A 27567-nucleotide genomic window follows, 5' to 3' on the forward strand; every position below is an offset into this window, starting at 1 on the left:
ATAGGGTAGCCTAATAGCAACTAAAAAGTCATCATTAAAGTATGCCAGTCTCTTGCCCTTATTCAGCTCTTGCAGCCCTAACCCCTTTTTAAGTAAAAGTTACAATACTTTGAAATTTTGACTCTTCTAAAACTTAGACCAAGGAGAACAGAAGCAACCAGTGGCATTACTTTATAAGACATAGCTATGTGTAAATAATGTCAAAGAACGTAAGTTATGGTGATGCCATAGCAAATCCTAATAATGGGATTTAGCAAATCCTAACAATGGGATTTTCAAAGTTAACCCAACTGCCAAATAATTTGATTATAGCAATAACTATCTATTGCCTTCTTAAACCCTAAGACATCAGGAACCTCCTGCTTCTTCTATAAAGCCTGTATTTCCCCCAGTCCTGGAACTAGGATGGGGCTCACTTTCCTACATGCTTCTCTCAGTTCATACCAAATGACAGTTCATCTGCTGATCCCAGCCTAATCAGTGTAATGTGTACCACCTCAGCATGTTTCACTTCAGACTGTAACCAGAGGCATCAGGTGTGGAATGTCAACCCTTCAGCCTTATTACTTAACTGAGACCTTTCCTTTCTCATAGGATTCTCTAATTCCAATTTGGGTTGTTCACTTCCTACAAAAGTCTCAAAATCTAGATAAAGACCAGGTCCCATGAGATAGGGCATATGTACACATGTATCAGACTACATTCTTCTAGGAGTCCTTAGGAGGGGGATTTTTGTCTTTAGACACAACTGTCCAGTTTTTAAGAAGTCTGAACTGGCACACATTACCATGCAGAAGGACTTAGGTTCAAGTCCCCAGCCCCCACCTGCAGAAGGGAAGTTTCACAAGTGGTAAAGGAGTGTTGCAGGTATCTTTTTTTCTATCTCCCTCTCTATTTCCCCTTTCCCTCTTGATATCCCTTTGTCTCTATCCAGTAAAAAAAAAAAAAAAAAAAAAAAATATATATATATATATATATATTTTAAAGTGTTGAAAAAAATGTCAGCTGACTTCCAAGGAATCCATTTCCTTGGGATTTTTTTCCCCATGCAAGTGGAAGTTACCACCCTTGTATGTCTTTCCTTCATATCTATCAAAGAGCTTTCAACCTATATTTAAGAAAAGTGAAAAGAGTCCCTCCATTGTATAGTTTCACTCTCACTCCTTTTGATCAAACATTTATTATATTTATCCTGAGTGCTATCTCCTAGATAGAAATTAGAGATGGTCCATTCAAGTTTATACTTTTGAGAACCCAGAGGCCAACATAATCAAATAAGAACTTGTATGCATCCCTCTTGCAATCACAGCAAAGTGATTACAGGGACTAAATCACTTAGAAGCCGACCTGAACAAACTTCAGTAACAAGGAACAAATGAGCAATGCCCTGGCAGACAGACAGACCCATTTTTATCAACCCCTACTGGATCGCTAGCAAACAAGGCACATCCTCACAGCCAACAAGCATACTGTGGCTCTCCCATAGCATAACCTGCTTGCACTGGGGCTCCACTGCCTGCTCTGATCCCTCACACACAGTCAGCTAGACTCTGCTCTCTACCATTCCTGGGATGTGTGCTTTATCATCAGCCGGGACTGAAACCCAGTCTTCTTACAAATCTGAACCCATACCTATGGTGACCTTATGGCTGCTGAACACATGAGCCCTTGATGCCCTAGCCTTCACCAATGTTAGCTCTACTGCAGAGCCAGAGCATTTGCTAGGCACTGTGACTGAAGATCTCTGGTTGCTGCCCAAATCTATCTAAGGGCAGATTCTTAGGTCATGTCCTGAAAGAACACCAAACATAATGAAAAGATAGAAGAAGTAGCTTACACTGATGGATCAAAACAAACTCCAAGTACAAATACATAAACTTTCTAAGAAAAACTTTAAAGCACTATCTTAAAGCTGTTCATTGAACTGAGTTTTTCAAAAGAAGAAAACTTTAGCAAAGCTAGAGAAAGTATGAAAATACAAGAAAAGTTCTAATAGTAATCAGGAGAAATAAAGAATACAGTACCTGAACTAAAAGCATAGTAGTTCAACAAAAACGTACATGGGGTGAGGTGGTGGTGCATCTGGTTAAGTGCACACATCACAGTATGCAAGGATGCAGGTTCAAGCCTCTGGTCCCCACCTGCAGGAGGAAAGCTTCTTAAACGGTGTCTGTCTCTCTCTCTCTCTATGTCCCCTCCTCAACTTTATGTCTCTATCTAGTAAATACATAAAAATATTTAAAGAACAAAGACACACAAATGATTTAACAGTATAAAGACAAAAGACAAAGGTCAAGTTAGTGGACTTAGGGATAGAGTGAAGGAAATTGTTTAAAAATGCCAACAAGGGACTGGGCAGCATTGCACCTGTTTGAGTGTGGTTGAGTGCTCTGAAAAAAAAAAGTAGGAATTCAACATAAGCTAATAATGTAAAAAAAAAAAGAGGGGCAGTTGAGAAAATGGCACAGCAGCAGAGCACAGGTCTTAGATGTATAAGCCCCAGATTCATTCCCAGCACTGCATGACAGGGGGTGGGGGGAAGGTAGGGGGAGCAGTGCTCTGATTCTTTCTCAAAGAAAAAATTAAGGAGGGAAAAGAATTCATTGGTTGCCATAACTGAAGAGTCTAAAGGATAATATAATCCAAACACTGCATAATCCTAGGATAATGGATCTGGAAGCCATCTCTTGACTCTGCTTTCTTTAATTTGTTGCCCTCACTCCTTCCTGGATCTCTATGCATATGCATGACCTTGCATAGAGATCCAGGCTCAAATCCCCCAGCCCCCATATGCAGGGGGAAGTTTAACAAGCAGTGAAGTAATGTTTCAGGCATTTACCCCTCTATTTACCTCTCCCCTCTCAATTTCTCTTTATCCTATCAAAAATAAATAAATAAAAAGAACTAAAAAATGGCCAACAAGAAAGAAAAATAATTAGAAGATGAAGAAAATATGAGAATGCTGTGAGAGTGTATCAAAAGAAACATTTACATCACAGGGGCCTCAGAAGAAGAGACTCAAAAAGAGTCAGAATTCTTACTTGAAGAAATAGGAGTAAGGAATGTCCTCTAAGAAAAGAGACAGATAATCATATCCGGGAAACTAAAAGAGTTATGAATAAAATAAACCTAAACAGATGCACACCAAGACACACCATAACTAAGATGGCAAAGATCAAAGTTGGAGAATCCTGGAAGCATCAAGAGTAAGGCAAATAATCACAGATAAGGGATTTCCCCCATGAGACTGCTCAGTCAGAGTTATGGACCTGGCCTACAGCTTGCTGAAAGACGAATGCTTCCAGATTCGGAGTCTTGAACTCCCGTGTAACCTATCAGTATCCTTATGACTCTATGAGGGGCTTGTCATTGGCATAGCTGGTTTCCCTAAAGCTCATCCTCAGTTGACTGTGGTCAGATCCAGCATCACAGACTGAAAAGCTAATGTAAGGTTTTAGAGTCAAAAGGATCATGTGAGCCAGAGCCATGTATTATTATTATTATTATTTTAATGTTCTGGTGCTGCTTGAAGGAAGTCTTTTTGCAACAGGAAGGAGTGAGGGCAACAAATTAAAGAAAGCAGAGTCAAGAGATGACTTCCAGATCCATTATCCTAGGATTATGCAGTGTTTGGATTATATTATCCTTTAGACTCTTCAGTTATGGCAACCAATGAATTCTTTTCCCTCAATTTTTTCTTTAAGAATCAGAGCACTGCTCCCCCTACCTTCCCCTCACCCCCTGTCATGCAGTGCTGGGAATGAATCTGGGGCTTATACATCTAAGACCTGTGCTCTGCTGCTGTGCCATTTTCTCAACTGCCCCTCTTTTTTTTTACATTATTAGCTTATGTTGAATTCCTACTTCTTCTTCTTCTTTTTTTTTTTTCCAGAGCACTTATCAGCTCTGGTTTATGGTGGTATGGGGGATTGAATTTGGGACTTCGGAGCCTCAGGCATGAGAGTCTCTTTGCATAATCATCATGTTATCTACCCCTATATTGCTTATGCTGAATTTCTAAGGTTAAGAGAGTGAATTTCTTCTGGGCTAAGAGGATATAAATTTTCTGGGTTATTCTACAAAGCCAATGGGATTACAGCTTCCTTGTTTCCTGAGACTGCATCCCAAAGAGTCTGGGGGTAGTATACGTTTCTATTTTTCCTTCTAGAAACTTCTTCAATTTCTTAGAAAAAGACCAGTATAGGTTAAGGACCTGTGCTTTGGGCTGAGACAAATCTGGTTTCAAACTCTGGCCACTGCTTTGTTGAGTATCTCTATTACAACAGCTTAGACTCTTATCCTAGCTAACACACTAAGTAAAAAGTTACTCAGGCCTGAAGTGAAGTGGTGGCAAAGAGGACAGAAAGCAGAAGCCAGACGTGAGTACTTTGAAGGAGCTAATGCTGGCAGGATATGGCATTCTGTCATATGTATGAGGTAAAAGAGGAGTGTGGAGATGTTGAGGAGAACTGGGTTCTGGCTCTAGTTCCTAGAGGCTCAGCTAGGAAAGCCCCCAAATGGACTGATGTGCTCTTCTCATCCTCTCAAGGTAGAGCAAGTTTCAAGTGTCAATGATCTGGAAAGCCCACAACACTATTTCAATCATTTATTCAACCCTTGTGGATAACCTCTTGAGTACCAGACTGAACAGGCACCAGGACACAAAAGAAACATTCTCTACCCTCACAGTGTAGAGGCAGAGAAGAGAATAAACTCCAATAATAGAACAGCTGAAGAGAACAGTCAAGTCACACAGGATCCTGCCAAGGTTCAGTGCTCTGTTGTTGCTGCCTTGCAATTTCGTGCAGTGTTTCGAACCGGGGGTTGGGGGGTTCCCTCCATGCAGTGGATTTTTGCAATGAATCTCACAACTTGTTGGTGTCATTGTTCACTTACCCAGGGCTTGGCAGCAGACATCTGGAGATGAAAGATAGTGGGTTTGGTTTTAAAGTCTATGAGTGGGTAGTCGACAGAACGTCTAGAATGGAGAAAGGGCAAGAGTGGGAGTGACCAGCCTTTGAGAGTTTGGGGAGAAGACTTGTGACTCTTCTGTGAACCAGGAGGATGTAAATTTCTGAAATCTTTGTAATACCTGAAGATGAACCCTCACTATATTCCAGAAGTATATCTTCCAGTTTCTGAAGCCTCCACTGAATGCAACCAGGCATGTTTACAGAAGGCCAAGTGAGAAAGCAAGGATAAAAATGAGGCAAATTTCCAAATAGATGCGTACAGAGTGAAGGTTAATATTCTCAGTATCTTGCTCATACAGATGCTATGAAAAGAGCAGAAATGACTGTCCTTAATCTGCTGCTGTATTCCTTGGCAGATCATATTTTGCTTGTTTGTTTTTATTCCAGCAATGTGACAGTTTGACTGTGAGTATCATATCTACCTCGCAACAGGACTCAAAGCAGTCCTATACAGTTTGCTTGGAGTGGGGGTGCGGTCCAAGATTTTATTTTAAGGGGAAGCTTTGTGATTTAATTTGAGAGACCAAACATTCTGAGGCAAAGTACAAAGGGTATCAAACTTTAAAGTCAGGCATCTCAGGCTCAAATCCAAGCTTCCCCAGTGATCTATCACCTGAACTGTGAAGGGGTATAAAAATGGCTGCCAGATGAAAGGAAAAGGAAGACTGGTTGGAGAAAGGGAAACAGAGAGGGAGACTCTCACTCTCAGTATCCAAGGGTTAGTGAGTTCTCTTAAGGGCTCCAAAGATGCCTCAGTATTTGACCAGGCACGAGTTGCTCTGAGAAGTCTAATGCAAAAATTGCTTTCTGAAAGGGAAATGGTGGTACATGTTATAGCTTTATCATGGGAGCAAAAGTTGTATATGTTTACAGGAGGTCAGCTAAAATACACATTGTTCTTGTGAGGAAATGAGACTGTGTGCAGTCCTTACCTGGGAACTGGCATCCTGTGGAAGACAGGGCATGCTTTTTTCTTATACCAAAGCACTGCTCTGCTCTGATGTATGGTGGTATCAGGGACTGAACATGGGACTTTGGTGCCTTGGGCATCAAAGTCTTTTTACATAGATACTGTGTTATCGCCCTGGTCCCTGACAAGGATATTTAACAACCAAGAGAGATTTACCAGTAGTCCCAAATATGCTTGGGACTATTTTCTTTAAATTCCTTCCCCTTGTCTGACCTAGGATGCATAGAAGTTTGGAAAGACTGCACCAAAAAAAAAAAAAAAAAAAAATAGAAGCACATCAGATACTGCCACCTGTTTTTCTCTATCACAGAGCTTGGGTCTGATCTTACATCTGGAGCCAGGGAGATAAAAGAAAATTTGCAATAAAATGGCATTTTAATTGCTTTAAAGATAGGGTTTTAGTTGGGCTTGGCCTGTTTTTAATGTTTAGTTGTGAAAAAGTTAAGCATATGCAAAAGAATAGCAAAAGAAGTATAATAAACCCCCATGTATATATTACTCAACATTAGTAATATTTTGGGGCCAATCTTGTTCCATTGATAATTTCAGACATTCCCATCTCCCTAACTTATTCTGAGGGAAATTTCAAACACTTCATTATTTTATTATATAAAGTTTATCTTCATAATATAACTTTCTGAAGGCATAACTATAATATTATTATCAGAATTACAGAGATGGTAACAGTTTTTCATATCTTCATTTCCAATCTGTTTAAAAAATTATAAACATTTATTTTATTTTTTATTTATTTGGGGTAGATACAGAGAGAAATTGAGAGGGAAAGGGGAATAAGAAGGAGGAGGAGGGAGAGGAGGAGGTGTAAGAGAAACAGGAAGAACAACAAGAAGAAGAAGAAGGAGGAGATAAGGAGAAGAAGAAGAATAAGGAGGAGAAGAAGATGAAGAAGGAAGAGAAGGAGGAGGAAGGAGAAGAAGAATGGAGGGAGAGAGAGAGACCTGCAACAATGTTCCATCACTTATGAAACTTTACTCCTGCAAATGGGGACTTGGGGCTTCAACCCAGGTCCTTGTACACTGTAATGTGTACACTTAGCTAGGTGCACCACTGCACAGTTTTCCATTCTGTATTTATATATGCCCATCTGGGGAAAAAAGAAGCCTACCAGGAACAGTGGATTCACAGTGCTGGCACCAAGTCCCAGTGACAACCTTGGAGGCAAATAACAATAACAGTAAACATAACTATCTGGCTGTTAGTAAGGTAACTTAGTAGTGGAACTCAGAACTTGGATGTGTAAGGTCCTGAATTTGATCACTGGTAACATATATGCAAAAGTGTTGTTCTAGTTCTTCTCTCTCTCTTTCTCTCTCTCTCTTTCACACACACACACACACACACACACACACAGATATGTATCTCTATCTCTTTCATTAAATAAATCAATATTCAAAAATTCTCATTTATCTCAATTTTTTTTATTCAAGCAAGAGTGGTTTGTGACATTAAGTAGGCTCTAAGTATAAAGACATTATCAGTATCCACACATCCAACATCATGCTCATCATTAAACAGCCAGTTTCATTCAACAGTGAGAAATTGCCTCCACTTACCCACCCTTCCCTCTGTAAACTACCATTTTGTTTTTTCATTCTAAGAGTTTGTTTTGTTTTGCTTTGTGCAAGCATTTTATTTCTTTGTATTTTTTTAAGTCATTCACTATTCTGGTTCAATTTTTTCAGACAGATAGACAGAGAAAGAGGGAGAAATATGGCACCAAAACTTCCACCAGTGCTACAGCAAGACTCCAACCTAAGTCATACACATGGCAAAGCAGATGCCCTGCCAGGTAAGCAACCACACTGGTCGTTTCTCTTCCTTTATCTACCCCACAAATGAAATTATCTACTTTCTTTTTTATTTTATTATTTTATTATCTATTTAATGTTGACTTACAAAAAAATGAGGTAACAGGTATAATTCCATACCTTTCCCACCACCAGAGTTCTGTGTCCCCATTCCATTGCAAACTGCAGCAGTTCTCCCAATGTCACGGATATGAGTTGACTTATTATTCCTATAAGTACCTATATATATTTATACATATTTACCCATTAAATTTTTTTATTTATAAAATGGAACTATTTTCAAGATTATAGGATAAGAGGGATACAATTCCCACCACCAGAGTTCCATATCCCATCCCATCCCTTGATAGCTTTCCAATTCTTTATCCCTCTGGGAGTATGGACCCAGGATCATTAGTCTCAGAAGGAAGAAAGATCAGTCATTAAGGAAAGGTTGGGGACCTAAGTCCCTATGGTAGAATAAGATGACGGTTTGGTTAAGGGTAAAATGTGCTGATATCTTTTTGGAGAACTGGAAAAATGTATCCTTATGAAAACAACAATCTTATAAACTAACATTTCTCTATAAAATAGTATTGGGGAAAAAAACACCAAGTGTCTCTTGCCTCTTCACAATGACTGTAACATATTCTTGCTTTGAACAAGATGAGAAAACTTAAAAAAAAAGATGAGAGAACTTGGACAGTTTCCTATAGACATACTCCATCCTTTCCTGTTGACATTTAGGTTGAAATTCTCTGTGCCCAGTAATTTCTCTACCCTCATTCAGATTTGTTGCAAGTGGGTAGTCACACAAAGACTTGGGGATAGAAGAGGACAAATAACCTAAGTGAACCAATCACAGACAAAGAAATTGAAACTGTTATTAAGAATGTCCCCGGGAGTCGGGCTGTAGCGCAGCGGGTTAAGCGCAGGTGGCACAAAGCACAAGGACCGGCATAAGGATCCCGGTTCAAACCCCGGCTCCCCACCTGCAGGGGAGTTGCTTCACAAGTGGTGAAGCAGGTCTGCAGGTGTCTATCTTTCTCTCCTCCTCTCTCTCTTCCCCTCCTCTCTCCATTTCTCTCTGTCCTATCCAACAACGACAACAACAATAATAACTACAACAATAAAACAACAAGGGAAACAAAAGGGAATAAATAATAAATAAATAAATAAATAAATAAATAAATAAATAAATAAAAAAAAAAGAATCTCCCCAATAACAAAAGTCCTGGACCAGATGGCTTCACAAATGAATTCTAAAAAATGTTCAGGAAACAGTTAATACCCATACTCCTAAAGCTTTTCCATAAGATCGAAGAAACAGGGACACTCCCTTCCACTTTCTATTAAGCCAACATCACTCTGATACCCAAAGCAGATAGAGACACAACAAAAAAGGAAAACTACAGATCAATATCTCTGATGAACATAGATGACAAGATATTAAACAAGATCTTGGCCACCCGGATACAGCAGCACTTCAAAAAGATTGTTCATCACAATCAAGTGGGATTCGTCCCAGGAATGCAAGGCTGGTTCAACATCCATAAGTCAATCAATGTCATTCACCACATCAAAAAGCAAAGCCAAAAACCACATGATTATCTCAACAGATACAGAGAAAGCCTTTGACAAAATCCAACACCCATTCATGCTCAAAACTCTACAAAAAATGGGAATAGATGGGAAATTCCTCAAGATAGTGGAATCCATATATAGCAGACCAACAGCCAACATCATACTCAATGGACAGAAGTTGAAAGCATTTCCCCTCAGATCAGGGATTAGACAGGGCTGCCCACTATTACCATTACTCTTCAACATAATATTGGAAGTTCTTGCCATAGCAATCAGGCAAGAAAAAGAAATCAAAGGAATACAGATTGGAAGGGAAGAAGTCAAACTCTCACTATTTGCAGATGACATGATAGTATACATAGAAAAACCTAAAGAATCCAGTAGTAAACTACTGGAAGTTATTAGGCAATATAGCAAGGTGTCAGGCTACAAAACCAATGTACAATAATCAGTGGCAACAAACACTAAAACTGAAGAAGAAGACATCCAGAAATCACTCCCATTCACTGTTGCAACAAAATCAATAAAATACCTAGGAGTAAAGCTGACTAAAGAAGTGAAAGACTTGTATACTGAAAACTATGAGTCACTTTTCAAGGAAATAGAAACTGATACCACGAAATGGAAAGACATCCCATGCTCATGGATTGGAAGAATAAATATCATCAAAATGAATATTCTCCCCAGAGCCATATACAAATTTAATGCGATACCCATCAAAGTTCCACCAAGCTTCTTTAAGAAAATAGAACAAAAACTACATTCATTTCTCTGGAACCAGAAAACGCCTAAAATTGCCAAAACCATCTTGAGGAAAAGAAACAGAAATGGAGCCATCACACTCCCAGATCTCAAACTATATTATAATGCCATTATCATCAAAACAGCCTGGTACTGGAACAAAAATAGGCACACAGACCAGTGGAACAGAATTGAAAGCCCATATCTAAACCCCCACACCTATGGACACCTAATCTTTGATAAGGGGGCCCAAAGTATTAAATGGAAGAAGGAGGCTCTCTTCAATAAATGGTGCTGGGAAAACTGGGTTATAACTTGCAGAAGAATGAAATTGAGCCACCTTATCTCACCAGAAACATAAATCAACTCAAAATGGATCAAAGACCTGGATGTCAGACCAGAAACTATCAAATACTTAGAGGAAAACATTGGTGGAAGACTTTCCCACATACACCTCAAGGACATCTTTGATGAAACAAACCCAAATGAAGGAAGACTAAAGCAGAAACAAACCAATGGGACTACATCAAATTGAAAAGCTTCTGCACAGCCAAAGAAACTATCACACAAACAAAGACACCCCTCACAGAATGGGAGAAGATCTTCACATGTCAAACATCAGACAAGAGACTAACCACCAAAATATACAGAGAATTCAGCAAACTTAGCACCACAAAAGCAAATGACCCCATCCAAAAATGGGCAGAGGATATGAACAAGACATTCACTTCAGAGGAGATCCTAAAGGCTAACAAACATGAAAAACTGTTTCAGGTCGCTGATTGTCAGAGAGATGCAAATAAAGACAACATTGCGATACCACCTCACTCCTGTGAGAATGGCATATATCAAAAAGGACAGCAGCAACAAATGTTGGAGAGGCTGTGGGGACAGAGGAACCCTTCTACACTGCTGGTGGGAATGTAAATTGGTCCAGCCTCTCTGGAGAGCAGTCTGGAGAACTCTTACAAGGCTAGACACAGACCTTCCATATGGCCCAGTAATTCCTCTCCTGGGGATATACCCCAAGGATTCCATAATGCCCAACCAAAAAGATGTGTGTACATCTATGTTCATAGCAGCACAATTCATAATAGCTAAAACCTGGAAGGAACCCAGGTGCCCAACAGCAGATGAGTGGCTGAGAAAGCTGTGGTACATATACACAATGGAATACTATGTAGCTATTAAGAACAATGAGCCCACCTTATCTGACCCATTTTGGACAGAGCTAGAAGGAATTATGTTAAGTCAGCTAAGTCAGAAAGATAAAAATGAGTATGGGATGTCCCCACTCATCAACAGAAGCTGAGAAAGAAGAACAGAAAGGGAAACTAAAAGCAGGATCTGATTAAATCGAGAGCAGGGCACCAATGTAAAAACACTGTGGTGAAAGGGAGGGTGGCCATTGGGCTTCCCGGCATGGTGGAGGGTGGGGTGGTGGGGGTGGGTGGTGGGGATGGGACACAGTCTTTTGGTGGTGGGAGTGGTGTTTATGTACAATCCTACTAAAGTGTAAACATTATATAAACCACTATTTAATTAATATGAGAGGCGAAAAACTGATGATATGTCTAGAACTTCTTAAAACATAGACTGAGTCTTTTTAATACATAGGCTGTCTTTGATATGTTCTCTCCCAAAAGCCTAGACCAGGGAGAACAGAAGCAACCGATAGCACAGCTATATACAAGATGCTGGGTACTATACCCCAAACCCTATCAAAGGGACTTTCCAAAATTAACCCTATCACCAAATAATGTGATGAAAACAATAACTATTCATTGTCTTCTTGAACCCTAAGACAACAGGAACCTCACATTTCCACTATAGAGCCTATATTTCCCCCAGTCCTGGAACCTTAGGGTGGGGCCCACTTTTCAATCAAATAACATTGCATCCGCGGATCGCACCTAATCAACACAACAAGTGCCACCCCAGCATGCTGCACTTCAGACTGTGACCAGAGACTTCAGGTGTGGAATGACAACCCTTCAGCTTCATCACTCGGGTGAGATCTTTCCTTTCATAGTATTCTCTAATTCCATTCCAGGTGTTTCACTCCCCAATAAAGTCCCCAAACCTAGATATAGTCCAGGTCCCCTGAGACAGAGCATAGGTTCACCCATGCCCATAAACTAGGGGAAAAATATATACCTGAAAGCAGAAGTACACAAGAGCATGCAGGGAATACCCCCAACACTTCATCTGCACTATTACAGTATTTAGGTCCATGATTGTTCAACAATTTGTTTGGCTTTGTATGTTAACTCTCTTTTCAGCCACCAGGTTCTGGATGCTGACCAGACTTCCCTGGACAGACAACCCCATCAATGTGTACTGGAGCGCCACTTCCTCAGAGCTCCACCCTACTAGAGAAAGAGAGAGATAGACTGGGAGTATGGATCGACCAGTCAACACCCATGTTCAGCGGGGAAGCAATTATAGAAGCCAGACCTTCCACCCTCTGCAACCCACAACGACCCTGGATCCATACTCCCAGAAAGATAGAGAATGGGAAGGCTATCAGGGGAGGGGGTGGGATGTGGAGATCGGGTTATGGGAATTGTGTGGAATTGTACCCCTCTTATTCTATCGTTTCGTTAATGTCTCCTTTCTTAAATAAAAAAAAAAGAAGAGGACAAATAATCTATGTAATGACTTAGTCTGAATACTGAAAAAAAATAATTTCTTAACCAGTTTTCAATTTCACTTATTGAAAACCCAGGTCATGACTATTTTCTGCTATGCATTTTTCAAAATATTAACAAGTTTAATTTTTGCAATTACCTTTTGAATGTCTTGGAAGAAAAATTGGGGACAATGAATTTGCAAATATACTCAAAACCCCTTCCTGCCTTTATCAATTCCAACTAAAGGAATGACCTCTGTTTCCTAAAATATTTACTGTGTTTATATAGAAATAATATACAAGGGAGTCAGGCGGTAGTGCACATGGTGTGAAGCACAAGGACCAGTATAAAGATCCCAGTTTGAGCCCTGGGCTCCTCACCTGCAGGGGAGTCGCTTCACAGGTGGTGAAGCAGGTGTCTTTCTTTCTCTTCCCCTCTCTGTCTTCCCCTCCTCTCTCAATTTCTCTCTGTCTTATCTAACAACGACATCGATAACAACAACACTAATAACTACAATAACTACAACAATAATAAAAAACAATAAGGGCAACAAAATGGAAAATAAATAAAAAAGAAATAATATATAAATATCAAATTGATAAACACCACATAAAAAGTTTCCTGATAGCTGAGACCTTCCTGGTGGGAAAGAAGGTAGCAGATATGGGACTTATGTACCAAATGTTGTAAATTATTTATTTCTAGGAAAAGACAAATCAACTGAGTGTTTTTTAGTATGTTATATTTCCTAGAGATCTTTTCAAAACCTAGGTTCCTTGGTGATTTTCCCCTTATCAGCTTAGCTGTTTAATTCCTGCTGCCCTTTTATTGATTCTGGGCAGCTATTATCTTAGTAATTGTTGGTTTGTATCAATTTCTACTCACTCATTGTGAGTGCAACTATATTTAAGCTCTTTCATTTCTGTGGACTTGTTGAGATTCATTACCAAATTCACAGACTAATTTTCCCTTCTTTGACTTTGTTACCAAGACCCTAACAATGAAAGAGAGGTGTCATCTTTATCTTATAAGGGAGATAAATCACCACCATTCATGACTGCATTTTAGGGGACACTTGATTTCCTATTATGATGCAGTCTTAGAAAACACTACCTAGCAGGCAGAAGATATGAATAGACAGTTCTGTAAAAAAGAGATACACATTGCCCACAGACATATGCAGAAATGTTCCAATTCACTCATAACCAGAGAAATGCAAATTAAAACCTCATACCTATGAGAATAGGCTCCATCAATAAAACAAGAGAAGGCAAGTGCTGGAGAGGAAGTCTATTATACTGCTTTGTTGGTTTTGTATCATATCTATTTCCATTTGGGGATGAGTGGTAGTATACCTGGTTAAGTACAATGATCAAGGACCTGAGTTCAAGCCCCTGGTCCCCACCTGTAAGTGGAAAACTTCATGAGTGGTGAAGCAGGGCTGCAAATGTCTCTTTGTCTCTTTGCCTATCTTTCCCTCTGCCTTCAATTTCTCTCTACTTCTATCTAGTAACATATAAATAAATAAGTAAATAAAAGATTCATACTAATTTTCATTAGTAATTCACCATGTATTTAGAATATAGATATAGCACTAAACCAAGAAAATAGCTCCAAAGCCATGACTCCTCTCCATACAGAGCCCATAGTTTACTTGTTTTCACTGGATTTTCTAGTTTGTTCATTCATGGAGAGAAAATTATATAAAGATTGCCCAACACAGTCCTATATGTGGCTAGGTTACTTTGTTGAAATATTGCATAAACATATACAGATACATGTATATAACTTCCTTCTTTAAAAGAATTATTTATTGGACAGAGACAGGCAGAAATCAAGAGGAAAGGAGGGGATAGAGAGGAAGAGGGACAGAGAGACACCTGCAGCACTGCTTCATTACTTGTGAAGCTTTCCCTCTGCAGATGGGGACCGGGGACTTGAACCTGGGTCCTTGAGTGTTGTAATATGTGTGCTCAACTAGGTGCACCACCACCATTCCCCTTGTATATACCTTCTTACATATGTTTATAATGTAGATGTACACATTTGCATCATATAGTAGCCATGAGGTAATTGCCCTGTGATTAGCTTTCACTGGATTATTGTTTCCACTTGCTTCCCACCAATTTAATCTATTAATGACCTATTAAATGATTACTGAATTATTAATCACTGAATTACTAAATGATTACTGAAAGGTCATGATCTGTCTTTCAATGGTAAGATGCAATAACTTTTCCCTATGTTCGATTATCCTTGACTTCTCAGAGCATTTGACAATGCTAAATGTGCCCCTTCTTCCAGGCCCTTCTTTGCATTCCTATCTTGATAACGATCATAGGTTTTAGAATCAAATCAAATTTTAAGTCTTGCTTTGTAACCTTATGACATTACACTTTAGTTCTATGCCTTCCTTTGCTTATCCATAAAATAACAATAACATGTCTTTCTATCTTACATGTCTTTATATTATGAGGATAAAATGTGCCAACATCTGTGAGACAATACAGTAAGACGTTGGGTCAACCGACAGAGGTGTAAAAACCAGGCTGGGTAAGATGGGCTAAAGCAAAGGTTATCATCTGTCCTCAATCCTGGATGATGACTGTCATTCCAAGATCCTAACCAAATAAGCATCCCCTTTCAATATGATCGCACATAGGAGAATAAATTGCTTAGTCATGTTAGTCAAAACTATTGTTTGACAGGTTGGAGATATGAAACAACTGGCCAACACCCATGATGTCCTGTGGAAAAGCAATTACAGAAGCCAGACCTTCCACCTTCTGTGCCCCCTAAAGAATTTTGGTCTATACTCCCAGAGTGGGAAAAATGTTAGGGGAAGATGACCAGAGAGTTCTGAATGCCAATTCCATCAGGACCCAGAGAGAGAAGAAGAAAAAAAGGAAGGACTTTCAGGAGTAGTAATAGGTATATGTCTGACTTAGGAAAAGAAGTCAGGACCATAGGAAAAATTGGCATATATATATATATATATATATATATATATATATATATATATATATATATACAGAAATAATAGTCAGCCCATATCTGTGATCTTGAGAAAACCATTGTAGTTTCCATTGTAGAGAATAGGGACACAGAACTCTGGTGGTGGGAATGGTATGGAATTATACCCCTGATATCTCATAATTTTGTAAATCAATATTAAATCACTAATAAAAATTTTTAAAACTATGTTGAACATAAATGGCTGGTAGAATGACTCCATTAACCAGATTATTCCTTTGGTAATTTTCTCAGCAAATTCTAACAAAAACTAAACAAATACTTTTTTCCTGGCCAGATCCTGGGACCATAGGACCATATGTGAATCCCACTTAAAGAACTTTCCAAGCCAATGGGCAGGGCATACAGTAAGCCAATAATTCTAAAATAGTGTCTCAGGTGTTCAGAGGTGAGAGATTTACCCAGGGAGCCATAGGAATGCACGCACACACAAATATACACACACATACACACACAATTTTTCTTCAGGAATTTTAAATTTTATTCAGAAAAACTGAGAATATTCACATGTTAGGACATGAGGGAGAGAGAGAGAAAGACAGAGGGAGGGGGGTCTGGTGGTAGCGCAGTGGGTTAAGCGCACATGGCACGAAGCCCAATGACCCACCAGCATATGGATCCCGGTTCAAGCGCCTGGCTCCCCACCTGCAGGGGGGTCGCTTTACAGGCTGTCTTTCTCTCCCCCTCTCTGTCGTCCCCTCCTCTCTTCATTAAAAGGTAGGCCTGTGGGCTTGGCTCTACCATTTGCTGTCCAGGTCATCATGCAACAACTCTATTTTTCCCCCTCCCCCTCTCCCTCCTTCTCCCTCTCTCCCTCTCGCTCCCCCTCTCTCCCTGTCAGTTTTGCTTTTTTTGCCCCCAGGGTTACCCATATATTTCTTACATTGGCCAACATTGTAAAGGCATGGGGGGAGGAAGGGGAGAATGTAATCCTTCCTAGCCCTGTTCTTCCCCTGGGAGAAGAAGGCACGCCCAAAGCCAAGAGACTTGAGAGAAGAGTGAGAATGCTTGTAATCCTATCCTTATTTTATTTTACTGATTTATTGGACTGTTGGAAAAGTTATGCCATATTATTCTATGTTTTTCTATGCAAAAACATATCATTATTTTTTCAACAACCCAATATTTATATCTTTATTGCTGCCAGAGTTATCACTGGAGTTCAGTGCCTATACAATGAATCCACCACTCCCAGTGGCCAATTTTTGCTTTTTTTTTTTTCCTTTTTCTTTCTTTCCTTCCTTCCTTCCTGCTTTTCTTTCTTCCTTCCTTCCTTTCTTTCTTTCTTTGCTTCTTTCTTTCTTTCTTTTTGATAGAGACAAAGAAAAACTGAGAGGGAAGAGGGAGATAGAGACATAATAGAGATATTACTACAGCTCTGCTTTACCTCTCATGAAGCTTCCCCCACCCCTGCAGGTAGAGACCAGAATCTTGAACCTGAGTCCTTGTGCAGGGTAGTGTGTATGCTTTACTGTGTGCCACCACCCAACCTGTGACCTTGTTTTAAAGACCTTACAGCACCCACTCCACCCCATCCCCATCATCCACAACTAGTAAATATATATTTCCATGGTGATCTGTGAGTGGCATAGGTAAAGGTGGGCAAGTAACACCATGTAAGATCACAGGTCACAGTGTTACAGGTGGCATAAAGTCTGGCACATGTCTGCCATGTTGTCCCCTAGTTATCACACTACTTTGCCATCTTTACTTCCATGGTGTTAGAAATGATCAACCCTCCCTACCCCAAGCCCCGGCCTTCTCAATCCTAACTAATACTCCCTAACAAAGCTGTCTCCTCTTGTTCACTGTAGTGGAAGCGGGCAAGTATCAGCTTCTCAATGGACCCTCAAGAGTATGGTTGGATGGGTTTGTCTTTGTTCAGGACAGCAGAGAGGATAAGAATGGAGATTTAGGAACTTGCTAGCTCTGTGGCTCTGGGCTAGAGTTCCTTTTGTTTTCTTCTCTCCACTAGTAGAAAAGAAGATAATAATATTAATACCTAGACATTTCACAGCATATAGATTGTATTAAATCATCACATTATACACCTTAAATTTACCAGTGTTACATGTCCATTATATCTCCAGAAAAATAGTGGGGGGAGCCATTTCTACATCCTAAGGATGTTCTGAAGGTTAAGTGATACAATCAATTCTTGGTACCATGCCTAGCATATCATAACTAGGAATTAAATAGCAGCTATTATTAACATTTATCCCCCATCTTCTGAAGCTGTGTGTGTCTTAGGTTAAAACAATGGGAGGGGGCTCTTTGTAATTCAGTGCAAGTCTAAGACAGCTACACTGTATCCTAGTACAGTAAGGCAAGTGGAGATAGCGCAGGGAATTTTTTTTTCTCTGTTCTTGTTTTCCACAGTCTCCTTACGTGGCAGAGGAACTGGGAGGGCAGGGAACAGTTAACAGCCCTTGCTAAAACAGGCAGCACAGTTGGAAGAGGAGACTGAATGGGAACTAAAGGGATTATATACAAGAACACATGGTGGTGAATGTGGACTAGGTGGTTGCCCTGCCTCTCCAGAGACTAACTACCTGGATTCCTCTCAGGTGGAAGGAAGGCTTCCCAGAACCTGAATAAGCCACTAGGATGTGTCACCACTTCCTTCCACACTGATCTCAGGAAGAGGGAAGAATGCTATTAACAGAGCTTATAGCAGGGAGTGAAGATCAAGCAAAGGAGAGAGGAGAGTAGCAAATGGAAGGGGAAGGGAAGGGAGGAGGAGGGAGAGGAAGGGAAGGGGAGAAGAGAAGAGGAGAGAAGAGGAGAGGAGAGGAGAGGAGAGAAGAAAAGAGGAGAGGAGAGAAGAAAAGAGGAGAGGAGAGGAGAGGAGAGAAGAAAAGAGGAGAGGAGAGGAGAGAAGAAAAGAGGAGAGGAGAGGAGAGGAGAGGAGAGGAGAGGAGAGGAGAGGAGAGGAGAGGAGAGAAGAAAAGAGGAGAGGAGAGGAGAGGAGAGGAGAGGAGAGGAGAGGAGAGGAGAGGAGAGGAGAGGAGAGGAGAGAAGTCAAGAGTTATTTCTTCAGAAGTAGAGGTAGAGGTAGAGGGAAAGAGAAGTGAGAGCAGGAGAGGACCAGTGGGTAGATGGGGACATCCCACCATCTCTATGAGAATGAAAGTCCCCTCCCATCCTATGCATTTTCTGCTTGATGCCCTTAGGCAACCCCCTTGGCTTCAGGGCCTAATTTCTGCAGCAGCAGAGCTGCCTGTGGCCCTGCTGCTATTTATTTTCTCCAAGCCCTGTGTTTCAGGCATGATGAAAAACAGCCTTATGGCCCAAACACAACTGCCCCATCTGGGAGACCATTAAGATAAAGTCTCACGTAAGTAGCCCTCATAAAAGAAATTTATCACAAGACATGGAGAAGAAGGTGTCTTTATTCACCCAGTGACTTAACGCCAGGCATTGTTGCCATTGCTTTTCAAAGCTCAGAAATTATCATTCATTCTCCAAATTACCAGCCACATGAAAATTACTAAATGGTGCGTTATCACTCCGCTCAGCAAGAGAATGCCTTTGTCTAGTGTCTGATTACAAATGGCTCTCCTACAATCATCACCCATAAAACACAGGTAAGGCCGCCTGTGGCTGGGACTGGCACAGAAAGACTTTCAAAGCTGCTGGGACATGGAAAAACAAATAGAAAAGGCAGTCTGTGATTGCTGATGCTTCAAAGAATGCTGGACATATAGGACTTACTTTGTCAGGGTCCTTGTGGGTTTCTCTCACAAGCAGAGCCTCGCAGGATAGCCACTCAGGGGAGGGAGGATACTTCTGCTGTGGTTTGAAGATGTGGATGTGCCTCTAGCCCCTACTGGCACAATGTGTGGAGACTGAACTTCATCTTTCTGAGAAAGAGCAAAGTATACAAAAGAGGGAGAAGGCATAGGCATAAACAAGGGAGAGAGAGGGGTTGGAACCTGTGAGTATAAGACAAGCAGGAGAAAAAGAATGTGGGGCCAGAGAAGAAAGAAGGACAGGGATAGAAAGAGACAGAGAGAGAGGGAGAGAGAGAGAGAGGAAGGGAGAGAGAGAGAGAGGGAGAGAGGAGAGAGAGAGAGGGAGAGAGGGGGGAGAGAGATAGAGAGGGAGAGAGAGAGGGAGATAGAGAGAGAGGGAGAGAGGAGAGAGAGATAGAGAGGGAGAGATAGAGAGGGGGAGAGAGAGAGAAAGGAGAGAGACAGAGAGGGAGAAAGAGATAGAGAGGGAGAGAGAGATAGAGAGGGAGAGGGGGAGAGAGAGAGAGAGAGGGAGGGAGAGAGAGAGGGAGAGAGAGATAGAGAGGGAGAGAGAGGGAGGGAGGGAGGAAGGGAGGGAGGGAGAGAGAGAGAGAGAAAGTCTCTCCATTCCTGGCTTGCCAGTGGACCATGCCACCTGGATCCAGGGGCCCTTATAAGGCCACAGTTCCAGGCCCTGTTGCCACTGTGACACCCACTCTGTGTGGATCTTTAGTCCTCTGGGGTTTTGTCTGTCACTGCCTCCCTCCTCTTTTCTCTTTCCTTCTTTCTTTCTTCCTTTCTTTTCTCCTTCTTCTCCTCCTCTTTCCTTCTTCTTGTTCTTCTTGTTTTCTTCTTCTTCTTCTTCTTCTTCTTCTTCTTCTTCTTCTTCGAGAGAGAGAGAGAGAGAGAGAGAGAGAGAGAGAATTTTCTTCAACACATAGGGGCCAGGCTCACACCTGAGAAAAAAATATGGCAAAGCAGTGCACTATCCAGTTGAGCTGTTTTTCTGGCCTTGTCTGTCTCCTTTGCTCTCTGATTGCCACCACCAGAGTGAAGATAACCTGCTTCAGTCTCCTTACTTTTAGAATTGCCTCCAAGTCTTTCTGCTTCCTCCTTTTCAGAGGCTCCCATCTCTCCCTCCTTATCAACACACATCCTCCCACATTTTTTAACTCTTGGGTCATCTGCAGTTTGAGTTGTAGACTAAAAAATTGTTAGTAATTTTATATTGATTTATAAAATCATAAGATAGCAGGGGTATAATTCCACACCTTTCTCACCACCAAAGTTCTGTGTCCCCATTCTGTGAACTGTGAACTCCCAAGATCATATATATATAGATATATGGATATATAGATATAGATAGATATAAAATACATATCCATTTTTTCTATAGTTCTGTCTTCTTTTCCTTTCTAAGTCATAACTAATACTTCTGAGTGTTTTTTGTTTTTTTTTTACCCCCTCCTCTCTTCTCTCTCCAGGTCCTGATGGAATTATAGTTAAGAGCCCTCTGGTTATCTTCCCCTAACATTTTACCCCCCTTGGAGTATGGACCAAATTTTTTTTATGCTGTGCAGAGGTGGGAATTCTGACTTCCATAATTTATTTTCCTTTGGACATGGGAAAATGGAGCCATACCCCCAGCCTGTTTTTTACCTTCCCCTAGTGGAAGTGTGGCCTTTTTTCCCTGCATTCAAGATGGTCAACCCCATAAAGCCTCAGAAATGGGATGCAAAGGGGATTCTAGTGGAACTGAGAGCCAGAGTGAGCTGCTGCCTCCATAAATGAGCGAAAGATACTGTTATCTGAAGATGCTGATAGCACAGGCAAGCACCTAATGACCAGAATTGTGGATTTAGTGAGTCTCTTGTGGGTTTGGGAGGGCAGAAGGATAAAACCTGGATTGCTCTCAATTGTTGCCAACTCAAGTTCCTAGTCTCTGAAGTAATAAGAATAGATGAGAGGCCAGTGTGAGCCCATACAAAGTCTATTGGAGCTTATAGTGGGAAGGAGAAGGGGAGTCAGTCCACATGCTGGCTCTCCAAGGAGAGTCAACACTTGGTTGTTAAAGAAACAATGACATACAGGTGGTGTCTGATTCCTTGGAACCCTCCAGCCAAGAAGGGGAAGCTGCCCAATGACATGTGAGCGGCTACTGGAACATTAGTGAGCTATTAAAAATAATCAAATCATCTCCTTCGCCTCACTTTGGGTGGAGTTTGGTATAAATCACATTAAGTGAGATAATCCAAAAAGAGAAGGCTGAATATCAGATCATCTCACTTATAGGAACAACTTTAAAACTGAGGACAGAAAGGGAAAATCCAAAATGAAACTTGGACTGAGTTTGGTGCATTGCTTCCAAGTATTGGACTCAGGGAAAGAGGAGAAGGGAGAGAGCTGGAGAGGGGGAACTTTGGGGTCCTGGTGCATGATGATGGAAAGGAACCTAAGTTGGGGGTGAGAGTGTTCTATAGTTACCTATCATGGGGAGAGGAGAAATTTTACCCACATGTCAACAACTGTACTGTAAATCATTACTCTCTGCCCTGAGAGAGTAGGGTAAAAGTAAAATAAATAAACAGAAACAGCAGCAGCTGCTGCTACAAATGTAATCTGGGAAACTGGGAAAATCCCTGGTGAAGTATCTGGGGTTAATGGATCCACTGGTGCTGACAGTTAGATGGGACGAGTCCAAGGTTCTATTTCACCCTGACATCTTAGGAAGAGAACAGTGAGGCAAAGAGAACAAGTAAGCAGACATATGAGTTCTGGGGGCAGGGGGGTTTGAAAAGTCTGTCTAAAGAAGATGGGCTAGAGAGATGGGGATGACAGTGCATGAGGCCTCAAAGGAAAAGTTCAGAAATTTGCATTTCATCCTACTGGTCATGAAGAATCTCTCCATCTGAGGACAGAACCTTAAAGCAATGGAATTGCCACTTTCATTCTTTGCTCCACTGTTTAATTTATTCATTCCTTCACTCATCCAGAAAGTATTTATTGAAGGCCTATGCCAGCCACTGAAATAATGATATTGGGGTGGAGGGGTAGGGCAGGGAAAGCCAGTCCTTGTCTTCCTTAACTTATGGTTGTGGAGGAAAAGAAACAAGTGAGTCAATTACCATTTGTGATGAGCACTATAGAGAAAGAAAGAAAACAGATCAAGTGTAGAGTTAGTGGTAGGGACTGGGTGGTGGTGCACCTGGTTGAGTGCACATGTTACAATGCACAAGGACCCAGATTCAAGCCCCCAGTCCTCATCTGAAGGGGGGAAACTTTGGAAGTGGTGAAACAGTGCTGCAGGTGTCTCTTTTCTTCTCTACATACCCTCCCCCCTCAATTTCTGACTGTCTCTATCCAATAAACAAATAAAGATAACAAAAAAGTTAGTGGCTAGAATGGCTGGGATTTCAGCTCTTTGAAAATGAATTGTTAGAGGCAAAATTAGTGCAAGACATGGACATTATGGAATTACCTGAGACTCTGGGCTTTTGACTTTGGTTTCAACACAGAGTAGAAAGGGAAATGAAGGGCATCTAAGCATGAAGTAATTATTTATTATTTTTTTAATTTTTTATTTAAGAAAGGATTAGTGAACAAAAACATAAGGTAGGAGGGGTACAACTCCACACAATTCCCACCACCCAATCCCCATAACCCACCCCCTCCCATGGTAGCTTTCCCATTCTCTAGCCCTCTGGGAGCATGGACCCAGGGTCGTTGAGGGTTGCAGAAGGTAGAAGGTCTGGCTTCTGTAATTGCTTCCCCGCTGAACATGGGAGTTGACTGGTCGGTCCATACTCCCAGTCTGCCTCTCTCTTTCCCTAGTAGGGTGGGTCTCTGGGGAAGCTGAGCTCCAGGACACATTGGTGGGGTCTTCAATCCAGGGAAGCCTAGTGGCATCTGGAACCTGGTGATTGAAAAGAGAGTTAACATATGAAGCCAAACAATTTGTTGAGCAATGATGGATCCCAAGCTTGGAATAGTGGAGAGGAAGTGTTAGGGAGGTACTCACTGCAAACTCTAGTGTACTTCTGCTTTCAGGTATATATTTTGCAGTAGTTTATGGATACGTGTGCACATAAGCTCTCTCTCACAGAAACTGGTGTATATCTAGATTATGGGACTTTGTTAGAAAGTGAACCACCTGAGATGAAATTAGAGTGTACTATAAAAGGAAAGGTCTCACCCGAGTAATGAAGTTGAAGGGTTGTCATTCCACATGTGAAGTCTCTGGATACAGTCTGAGGTGAAGCATGTTGAGGTGGCAATCGTTGCTTTGGTTAGGTTGTGATCGGCGGATGCAATATTATTTGGTTTGGATTGGGAGATGCATACGGGAAAGTGGGCCCTATCCAAGGGTTCCAGGACTGGGGGAAGTAGGGGCTCTATAGTGAAGATGTGAGGTTCCTGCTGTCTTAGGGTTCAAAAAGACAATCAATAGTTAATATTATCATCACATTATTTGTTAACTGGGTTAACTTTGAAAAGTCCCTTTGTTATGGATACAGTACCCAGTATCTTGTATATAGCTGTGCTATTGGATGCTTCTAATCTACTTGGTCTAGGCTTTTGAGACAGTACGCATATCAAATACATAGCCTATATATTAAAAAGATTCAGTTTGTCTTTTGAGAAGCTTTGAGACATACAATTGATTTCCCCCTCTCATATTAATTAATTACTGATTTATATGTCTACATTTTGCTAGGAGTGTACATAAACACCATTCCCACCACCAAAAGACTGTGACCCATCCCTCCCACCCACTCCCACCCCCCACTGGCCCAGGAAGCTACATGTCTATCCCTCACTACTGGGTTTTTACTTTGGTGCCCTACTTACAATTTGATCAGGTCCTGCTTTTAGTTTCCCTTTCAGATCTTCTTCCTCAACTTCTGTTGATGAGTGGGATCATCCCATACTCATCTTTATCTTTATGACTTAGTTCACTTAACATAATTCCTTCCAGCTCTGTCCAAGATGAGTCAGAGAAGGTGGGCTCATTGTTTTTGATAGCTGCATAGTATTCCATTGTGTATATATACCACAACTTTCTCAGCCACTCATCTGTTGTTGGGCACCTGGGTTGCTTCCAGGTTTTAGCTATTATGAATTGTGCTGCTATGAACATACCAGTACACACCTCTTTTTGGTTGGGTGTTATGGAGTCCTTGGGGTATAACCCCAGGAGAGGAATTACTGGGTCATATGGAAGGTCCATGTCTAGCCTTCTGAGAGTTTTCCAGACTGTTCTCCACAGAGGCTGTGCCAATTTACATTCCCACCAGCAATATAAAAGGGTTCCTCTGTCCCCACAGCCTCTCCAACATTTGTTGCTGCTGTCCTTTTTGATGTATGCCATTCTTACAGGAGTGAGGTGGTATCTTAGTGTTGTCTTAATTTGCATTTCTCTGACAATCAGTGACCTAGAGCAGTTTTTCATATGTTTGTTAGCCTTTTGGATCTCCTCTGTGGTGAATGTTTTGTTCATTTCCTCTGCCCATTTTTGGATGGGGTCATTTGCTTTTTTGCGGCTAAGTTTGCTGAGCTCTTTATATATTTTGGTGATTAGTTTCTTGTCTGATGTCTGGCATGTGAAGATCTTCTCCCATTCTGTGAGGGGTCTCTCTGTTTGTTTAATAGTTACTTTGGATGTGCAGAAGCTTTTCAATTTGATGTAGTCCCATTGGTTTGTTTCTGCTTTAGTCTTCCTTGCAATTGGGTTTGTTTCATCAAAGATGTCCTTGAGGTGTATGTGGGAAAGTGTTTTACCAATGTTTTCCTCTAAGTATTTGATTGTTTCTGGTCTGATATCTAGGTCTTTGATCCATTTGGAGTTGATTTTTGTTTCTGGTGAGATAAAGTGGTTCAATTTCATTCTTCTGCATGTTTCAACCCAGTTTTCCCAGCACCATTTATTGAAGAGAGCCTCCTTTTTCCATTTAATCCTTTGGGCCCCCTTATCAAAGATTAGATGCCCATAGGTGTTGGGATTTACTGCTTGAAGTAATTATTATGAGAAATAGTTTACAAAGGAAGAAAGCAAGGCCTTAGAAAGTCTCACCTTTCACATCAAATTGATGGGGTTTACAACCAACAATATTTATACACCTTTCCCATATTTGGGATCTACTCTCTTCCCTGATGCAGCTTTCTGGTCTTTCTTCCAGCCATGATATCATCTCCCCAGACAATAACTAGGATCCACCTGCATATCAGATTTCATGCTCAGGCAAAAAAAAAAAAAAAAAAAAAAAAACTGGTATAGCCACAGGCCCTTTGGAATATAACTAAAATATGCCTTCTAGCTATCTACAAAACAGAGACACCCCCACCAACTCTTCATCTGCACTATTCCAGTCTTTAGGTTCATGACCGGTCATAATTTGTTTGGCTGTGTATGTTAACTCTCTTTTCAACTACCAGGTTCCAGATGCTCTCATGATGCCAATCAGAATTCCCTGGACAGACAATCCCACCAATGTGTCCTGGAGCTCCTCTTCCCTAGAGCCCTTCCCTACTAGGGAAAGAGAGATAGGCTGGGAGTATGGATCAATCTGTCAATGCCCATGTTCAGCGGGGAAGCAATTACAAAAGCCAGACCTTCCACCTTCTGCATCCCACAATGACCTTGGGTCCATACTCCCAGAGGGATAAAGAATAAGAAAGCTATCAGGGGAGGGGATGGGATGCAGAGTTCTGGTGGCGGGAATTATGTGAAGTTGTACCTCTCTTATCCTATGTCTTTAATCAATGTTTCCTTTTTATAAATAAAAAATACATTAAAGAAAAAAGAAATAATGAAGAAAAAAAAGAAAGTCTCACCTTGGCGCTGGATTGTGGGACACCTCGTTGAGTGCACACATTACAGTATGCAAGGGCCTGGGTTCAACCCCACTCCCATCCCCACCTACAGTGGGGAGGGAGGCTTCATGAGCAGCAAAACAGGGTTGAAGGTGTCTCCCTTTCTCTCTCTCTGACCCCTTCCCATCTCAACTTCTTTCTCCCCTATCATATAGAACAAAATAAAAATCAAATGTGAAGAAAGTCTCTCCTGGAGGTATACCAATAGAAGAAACTGGTCATTTAAATAGATCACTGAAAACTTCACTCCAGGAAGGCAGGTTGAGCTAAAAATCCTGAAGAGAAATCAACTCATCACCATTCTCTCCAGATCATGCATGCATTTCTGTCTGAGTGTCTTCATTTTTCTAAACCAACTGTGTGAAGTCTGATCATGGCCTCTCCAATTCCTTGTGAAAATTTACCATAATGAACCAAACACTAGGGTGAGACACTTAGGTACCTTGCAACAAAATAATATTTGAATTGAGGTGGTTATCTATGGCCATAACACCCTGAACATGCCCAGTCTCATCTGAATTGAGTAGAGCAAATGTTACCTTGCCTGTTATGGCACATGTCTTTCCATTTGGATAGCTTGGAGCCACAGTACTACATGGGAGAGTACATAGCATCAGGGGAAGCTCTGGTACTGTTATGTTTTTCTCTCATTCCCAGTCTCTCTTTGCACAGAAAGAAAAAAAAAAAAGAAAGGCAGTCTAGGACCCTAGTTTCACTAAGATAAAAATAAGATAAAATAAACCTCAAACTGAGAACTGAAGGGTGAGAACAATGAGTTACCCCTCACTCCCAAACATTTCCAAAGTGTTCAAAGAACAGAAAGAGATGGAAGTTTCAAGCAATGACTCAAAGGAAGTGATGACACTTCAGATGCAGGGCCCACAGCACACTATCATGTCAAGTATAACTGGTGATTTGGGAGTCAAAACTGAAATACAAAATGAAACTGAATGGATCTTGTCCTCCCGGCCTTGATCTGCCCATAGCACCATGAACTGGAGTGCCCATGTGGCTACGGCTGTCTACCCATATCTCTTCTGACCTTGGGACTGCCAGGTCCCCCACAGGTCCTCAGGCACAGCTATTTAATGGAGAGGGTCTTCTTCTGACCCATTGCAAAGATAAAAGAGACTGAGTGAGAGAAGCTATCCAGTTGTTTTATAATGGCTACTAACCACATACAAAGAAATTAGTTCCACAAGGCCATTTGTCTGGTCCTGT

This window comes from Erinaceus europaeus, chromosome 1 (assembly GCF_950295315.1).
Source record: "Erinaceus europaeus chromosome 1, mEriEur2.1, whole genome shotgun sequence".
In the NCBI taxonomy this organism is placed as follows: domain Eukaryota; kingdom Metazoa; phylum Chordata; class Mammalia; order Eulipotyphla; family Erinaceidae; genus Erinaceus; species Erinaceus europaeus.